This window comes from Procambarus clarkii, chromosome 27, assembly GCF_040958095.1.
Source record: "Procambarus clarkii isolate CNS0578487 chromosome 27, FALCON_Pclarkii_2.0, whole genome shotgun sequence".
Lineage (NCBI taxonomy): Eukaryota > Metazoa > Arthropoda > Malacostraca > Decapoda > Cambaridae > Procambarus > Procambarus clarkii.
The window spans coordinates 28140972-28147572 of record NC_091176.1 but is presented as its reverse complement, the minus strand read 5'-3'; the positions used below and the strand labels follow the sequence as shown (position 1 = coordinate 28147572).

The following is a 6601-nucleotide window of genomic DNA, read 5'->3' as shown; positions in this document are numbered from 1 at the left end:
TTGGGGAGTAGAAGAACTCCCGAAACCCTCGCCAGGTATGCATCTTTTTATGTTTGCTTACTTGCCATTTCTTCCCGGCTTGGTGCCTTCTTTTGATAATTACTTACTTGACATTTCCTTGTTTACCCACCCTAAGTATTCAAAATTACTTCTAATGAGCAGGTACTGACAGAGTAAATGATGGACCAAAACATGGCAGTCAGCAATGTTTAATCAAAGGCTGATCAGAGCACAAGTGTCTGAGGAAATTAAGTTATTTTTAAGTAAGCAAAGCTTATTTATTTTTGGTTATTAACTCAAATTTAGTAAAATGGGTACAGTTGATTTCCCAAGGTTATATACAGTAATTCCAAATACATGAAATGCAATACTGTGCTATGCAGATTAAGGTCCAAGTGTAAGAAGTTAGCATTTGCATTGCTGTTACAAGAGGTTTTAGTATCAAACACTTCATAAAGAAGTGCTCTTGCAAATAGAATAAAAAATTATGATGAGCTACAGGAACATGGGTAACTAAATATTACTGTTTATAATAGTTTTGTTGTATATTGTCATGTTTCTGGGGTGGCCATACAATGGTTTCCTGTAAGCCAACTACACTGAGATAGCTCTACACGTACAAGTCGCTTAAGTCTTTTTTGAGTCCTTAACCCTTCCACTGTGCATATCATACATATATGACTTGGAGTACTGCACAATATTTAAAAAGTCCCACAGGTACACTGGACTTCCTCAGGCCTCTAGTAAACGGGTGCCATTTTGAAAATAATAATGTGGACACCATTCCTGGTGTGAAGGTCTCAGAACTTGGTGAGCATCCAAGGCTGACGCATGCAGCATGAGCTAACATCATTGCTGTTCAACTTGTGAGCACATCACCACTTAAAAGGGACAAATAAGTAATATCTTTTATTTTGTGATTATGGTACAGTATCTTAAAAAAATCCTGACTAATAAGGATTATGTACACTGTTCAGATATCGGTGAACACAATGCTGTTCATAATATTCAGTGTGACGCAGGCAGCCACTACACATTGCCATTGTTTGATGCATCTACGCATCACGAAATGACCTCATGCTACTAAGGTCAGTGAGGTTATGCACCTCAAAAGCTGCTTCATATTGTCATGTTTCCCTCATATGGGCTGTATAAGCCAGTGGAATTAATGGTACTGTATAAACATTTCCATTCTCAGTGACTGACTTAAAGATCGGCCATTTGTGTTAAAAAACATTTTGACTGCAGATTAGTATTACAACGGAAGTTGCATTATTAGCATGTGCTGAAAAGATAAACTTGCCCTCTAGATAATTCCAATTGCTTAATAATGCCGTGAACCATGTCTAATCTTTAAAGGAAATGAATGCTCAAGAGAATAAATGCAGTAACATACAGTAATATAAATTCACAAGTGTTTATATATGAAATCCAAATTTACTTTATGAAGGAAGTACAGTATAATGATTACCATTATTATTTTAGTTATAATGCACATTAATTTCTTAAGACAATTTAACTGATCATCTGTAGAGTTATCTAGTGTACTAAATACACACTATACTGAAAAATACAAGTTTAAACTAATAAACTAGAATGTGACAAACATGTAAATGCACACTTTGGCTTGAATGCTACCTGCCAAACAAGCTTTTCCTTTGAGGTACATTATTAATATTGTATGTTCAAAATACATATATAAATTGAATGCTCTATAATCTTGCAAGAAAACATTTATATAAAATATGGTTTACAATATATTTCTAATTACAGTCTGCTATCTTTTACAAAATACTCTTTGTGCATTTATTCATGTTCAGCCTGCCATGTAGTTTGTTGCCCATTATTATACAAGAAAGCTAAAAAAAATGACAAACAAAATACAAACAGTTGCATGAAAGCTAAACAGAAAACAACCATGTTTCAGGTCTGTTCTGGGACTGTTCTCTTTGTTTACCATATGAACAATTTAGGATGAAATATAATTTGCAAATTTGCAGATAAAAATAGGAGTATGAGAAGATAAGTTCAGAAGACTGAAAATCACTACCTTACCTACCTTGCGGTGAATTCGGGGGTTGAGGTCCCCGTGGCCTGGTCTCTGATTAGGCTTCACTACAAGGAAATTTCGAAGAGCCTTTAACCCTTGGAGTGTAGTTGTTATAAAATGGTGGTCTAGTGCAATGTGGGAGTCATCTTGACTTTTTTGTATCGATGTTTGAATACTGGTTTCCAAAAAGATACATTTTGTTTCACAGCAGTCATGGAAGGTCACGAAATAATTTGGAGTTGGACATCCTTCAACTGCTGGTCTGATTATATGACGTCTGTATCACTTAACTTGACCAATATAAAGATGTTCACTGTACTGTATATAGTTATTATTAGCATACATATTCTTTGCTTTGTATATACAGTACAGTACTTCATATGATAAAAATGGTCTGGTCTGGCTACCATCAGAATGTGATACCAATCAATGTCAAGAAATGTTGACCACTGCCCAGGCCAAAACAGAGTAGATATGTGAACTGTTTTTTTTTATTTTTAATAATATTGAATACGGATCTAAAGTTTATAAGAAATTTTTTTTCTCTTCCTTGCTCAGGTCAGGTGACAATTTGATGATAGCAGGACTTTGAGGGTAAAAATGAATAAAAGATTTAGAGATGCAGTTAAATGCAGACAAATATAGGGATCTGGGAGTAATGATTAGGGATCTTAAACTGTAAAAAATCAATGTGTAGATGTAAGATATAAGCTATATTGAGAAAGAGGCTCATTTACATAATGTACTGTACAATGGTTCAGTTTTGGTTGCCATACTTTAGAATGGATATGAATTTGCTTTGAATGTACACCTTATGAAAAGAGATAAGTAAGCTTAATTTACAGTCTCTAGAAAGCCAATTAATATAGGATATCATGATTGTTATACAAATGGATGAAAAGGGATATTAATAAGGTGCTAAATTTATCACCACTAAACAATGATAAAAATTGCATAAAGTTAGATACAGAAAAGACATGAGTAGTTCTCGCAAATTTAATAAGTCAATATTGACTTATTAAATATGTGCATAGGTGACATACTAAACATAATAGTTTCCCTTGAAAAGCTTCATAGAAAACACCGACCTTACCTAACCTACTTAGTATGTTAAAATAAGCATCTTATAGCTTCGTAATTACAATTGTTACTTAACCTATTATAGGTATAGGTTAGGTAATAATTGTAATTACGAAGCAATAAGATGCTTATCTTAACATACTAAGTAGGTTAGGTAAGGTCGGTGTTTTCTATGAAGCTTTTCAAGGGAAACTATTATGTTTAGTATGTCACCTATGCACATATTTAATAAGTCAATATTGACTTATTAAATTTGCGAGAACGGGTTGCCGGATATACAGGAGTGTTGTTGATTTAAAGAACGGATGACCAGAACCGGCGTATGTTAAGTATATCGGTGAGTTTGGTTGAGTATGAATTAGGGTTTGCCTTACATGGGCAAATAGACTATCTGCAATTTCCTACTTTTTTTTTTTTTTTTTTTTTTTTTTTAACCCGCCAGACATTTTTTTTCCTCTCTAGCTACTGTAAGCAGCAAGTTTCAGGTTGTGAATATTGCACTTATGTTCCAACTAATTATCTGATTATCTTGTTAGTTTTTGTTACAAGTGTTTAATTTAGCACATATCTAGTATATATTGATAGTGATAAATATGAACTTGTTAAATACTGTAGTTGAAAATAATGTTGAATACTGTACTTAATTGTTTTTTCATTATTGTAGATTTGAATAACTTAGTTCCTGTTCTAGGCCTTGGGCATAAACTTAATTTAAATGACTTATTTTCTTGTTTTTCCACTTTCAAAATGAGAAGAGTAGCATAGAAAAAGAGACCTAAGATACCTAAAAATTAATAAATCAATAAATATACACACACACACACATTAATAAACTAGAAATGGTGCCTGCTACAAAATGGTTCCAGAATTGATAAACAGGAGTTATGAAGAGAGGCTAGAAGCATTAAATATGCCAAAGCTAGATCGAGGGGGAAAAAAATATATGACTGCCATTTACAAAATAATAATGAATCGACCAAATTGACAGGAATTCCTGAAACCAAGCAACCTCGGTTGATTTGATAGATTCAAGTTAAGTGAACAAAGGTGGAAAAAAAATATTAGAAAGTTTTCTTTTGCAAACAGAGTGGTAGATGGTTGAAACAAGCTAAGTGGTGGTGGAGGCCAAAACCGTTAGTAGTTCCAAAGCATTATATGGCAAAGAGTATTGGGAAGACAGGACACCACGAGTGTAGCTCTCATTCTGTAGCTACACTTAGGTAATTACACTCACACATACACACAGGAGGTACTCAAGAGTGCTTTGCACTGCCTATGTGAGACCAGTCTTAGAGTATGCAACTCCACCTAAAGAAACACATTAGGAAACTGAAAAATGTTCAGAAATTTGAGACAAGACTAATCCCAGTGCTGCATGGGATGGGATATGAAGAGCGACTGAAGGAACTGAACCTGATGACGTTAAAAAAAGGAGGGAGCAGGGAGATATAATAGCATACAAAATACTTAAAGAGGGCGTGATAGAATGGAAATAGACAAAATGTTCACACCAAATACCAGCAGAACAGGGGACATGGATGGAAGCTGGAAACTGAGTCATAGAGATGTTAGAAAGTTTTCTTTTAGTGTAAGAGTAGTGGGGAAATGGAATGAACTAAAGGAACACATTGTGGAAGTAAACGCTATTCATAGCTTTAAAAATAGGTATGGCAGAGGAGGACAGGTGTCATTGCTTTAAACAACCAAAGGCTAGAAAGCCTTTTGCCAACGCTCGATCCCGCAGGCACAAATAGGTGAGTACACACACACACACACAGTAGTAAACGGTTCGAATAGTTAAATGAGAAATGCTAAAACCGTCAGTAGTTTCAAAGTGTTATATGACAAGAGTTTCTCATGGTGATAGATTTGCTCTGAGGACAGGTTTGAGAGAGTACTGGGAAAATGGGACACCGCGAGCTTAACTTTCACCCTGTAACTACACTTAATTACAAATACATACACATACACATATATATACATCCATAGATATAAATATAAAAATATTGTACATGCAAACATACATTCACATGTATGTGAGTACACAACAACTACCAGGTGAGTACACAACAACCACCAGGTGAGTACACAACAACCACCAGGTGAGTACACAACAACCACCAGGTGAGTACACAACACAACAATCAGGTGAGTACACAACACAACAATCAGGTGAGTACACACAACAATCAGGTGAGTACACAACAACCACCAGGTGAGTACACAACACAACAACCAGGTGAGTACACAACAACCACCAGGTGAGTACACAACAACCACCAGGTGAGTACACAACACAACAATCAGGTGAGTACACAACACAACAATCAGGTGAGTACACAAAAACCACCAGGTGAGTACACAACACAACAATCAGGTGAGTACACAACACAACAATCAGGTGAGTACACAACAACCACCAGGTGAGTACACAACACAACAACCAGGTGAGTACACAACAACCACCAGGTGAGTACAGAAATATTCTGTACATGGACAAGGCACATACAGCACAGACATAAACATTCATGCATAAAACACAGTTAAACATACAAGAATATTTATTTATGCGTGTATATATATATATATATATATATATATATATATATATATATATATATATATATATATATATATATATATATATCATGAATGAAAGAATGAATGAATGAATGAATGACTTGAGAGAGCACAGTATGTGAATACGGCGGAGAGCAGCCGTGTTGAAGGCACCGTGAATGGTATGCGAAACATGCGTTATTTGTTGACATTCTGCTCCTGGGACCCGATACGTGAGCGCGGACCAATCAAACGCGGCCTTGGAAACGCTCAACCAATGAGGAGAGTCGTAGTGTGCGGCCTAGAGGCGGGTGACCATGGCAACGCGTGGCTCGTGGGTGATGCCAAGGTGAGGTGTTGGGAGTGCAGGTGGTTTGTGTCGCGCGGCTCGCTATGAGGCACTCCTAACCCTGGCAGTGGCACCTCATATATTGTGTGCTTATACTGGCGCTGATACGTAATCGCCAGGAAAACTTGCGCGCGTGTGTTTGTGTTTGTGAGGGTGGTAAAGTGCGCGCAGTGGCGGGCTCAAGTGCCAGGCGGGCAAGTTGAGACTGGCTAGGAAAGTTGGGATAAAGTTTTGGTGTGGCGGGTGATGTATTAAGTGTGGGCGCGCCCTCGTTACTCCACTAATTCCAGGTAAGGAGGAGGCAGGTGTGATGTGTGCTGGCACGCTCGAGACTATGTGGTCTTGTTAGTGCCTAAACAACTTTGGAAACTTGGGTCACTAGGAATCCTTCATTTGGAAATCGTGATGTTATTTTGATGGATTGTTTGACCAGATGATAAGACCTCCTGTGTCATGCATGTAACACTTCTGACTTGCCAGAAATGTTTATTGCTGACAGGACCATATATGTCTGTAGCTGCTTACATGGTGGTAATTAGTCCTCAAATCCTCATCTCATTCTA

The 6601-nt window shown here is 36.8% G+C and overlaps 1 protein-coding gene across 5 annotated transcripts in view; it reads left to right on the top strand.

The window, feature by feature from the left end:
- Positions 1-3294: 3294 nt before the first annotated feature.
- Positions 3295-6601, top strand: part of ktub (Tub domain-containing protein ktub) — a 251643-nt gene continuing 248336 nt past the window's right edge. The window contains exons 1-2 of one of the 5 annotated variants that reach the window (XM_069332510.1): positions 3295-5302; positions 5392-6328. The gene's annotated coding sequence lies outside the window, so the exon portion shown is untranslated. Of the gene's footprint in view, positions 6329-6601 lie in introns of all 5 variants that reach the window. The other 4 variants (XM_069332512.1, XM_069332511.1, XM_069332509.1 and 1 more) reach the window with 4 other exon arrangements.